Source organism: Vigna radiata, unplaced genomic scaffold (genome assembly GCF_000741045.1).
Source record: "Vigna radiata var. radiata cultivar VC1973A unplaced genomic scaffold, Vradiata_ver6 scaffold_353, whole genome shotgun sequence".
NCBI classification, from domain to species: domain Eukaryota; kingdom Viridiplantae; phylum Streptophyta; class Magnoliopsida; order Fabales; family Fabaceae; genus Vigna; species Vigna radiata.
Window position 1 is genome coordinate 259,790 of NW_014542184.1, and position 1,334 is coordinate 261,123.

A 1,334-nucleotide genomic window follows, 5' to 3' on the forward strand; every position below is an offset into this window, starting at 1 on the left:
ATTAAATGCAAAACTACATTAAAGAAATAAAAAAAAACAACTAATCCTATTATGCAAACTAATTCAAACAAAAGAAATAAGCAAACACAACTTTTTCCTACTAGCAATTTATGTGACCAAGTGCATCCAACCAAATTAAATTAAAAGTGCAAAAGGGCTAGAAAAAACCCTTGGGCCGTGAGCATCCTTGTGGCATTCCAAAGTCCAACTTCAAAGTCAACCTTCACTAAACTAGAAAATATGTTGCCTCTTGTCCCATGTGCTTCTTTCTTCAAGAAAATCGAACAAAAGCCAACCTCACACCATAAAAACCGTGCACTCCTCTCTCCATGCAGCAAAAATTCTTGTTCCACACACCAAGACACCAATTTACGTGAATCACCAATGCAATGGTTGCAAACAATGCTTCAAAAAGTCCAAAAGTCAAAAAGTGCTCAATTTTTCCTACCCTTGTGCCACATAAGCAAGGTCAAAGCAAATACAAACACAAAGCATCCCATTCTCCATGGCAATTTACGCAAGAAACAATGCAAGGAAAAAGCTTAAAGTGGAAACACTCCTTTAGTCAAAATAAGCATATCTTTTTGCTTGGCCAAAAGTGGTAAAAATTAAATGCATCATTCTCTCTCCTTTCTACACACCATTTTCGTTTTTCTCACCAACACAAACATTAAAATAGCTTTCTCCATTTCAAAATGCCGAGAATACACCAAGGAAACCAAAGTTCAAATTGCAAAANATTACAAGAACAACAACCCCAAAGTTCTACTCATCAATTCACTTCTAACACTAACTTTTCTTCAACTTTCTTTGCAAAAACGAAAATATAACCTAAACCATCAACTCCAACTCTGTCCAGCCACCATAACAACACAAAATTCTAGTCCATTCCTTGTTTCAAACATCAAAAACGAAATGCAAGAAGAAAGGGTTCAAAACTCAAACACCCTGATGAGTCAATATTTTCTTGACTTTACTTAGTTTATTGTGCTAGAATTAATCAAGCAATTATGCTTAATTTTCCGGTATTTTCCTGTTTTTCCTAAATATGCTTAATTTGACTGGAAATTCTAATTTTAATTAATTTGAATTTTCTGAGCTAATTATTTGCAGGGAAAATTTTGGAAACACAATTTGGGACATTTGGAGGGCAACTCTCAGCATTTTAGAGAGCCTTGGCTGGCCACACAGTTTAGACACTCTTACACACTTCATTTTTCATGTTTTGAACTTTTCTCTTCTAGGGTTTCATGTATGAACACTCTCATGGAGAGCTTGACTTGGGTGTCTCGGTTTTGGCCATTTCAATGAGCAAGATGCAGATTTTCTTCTTC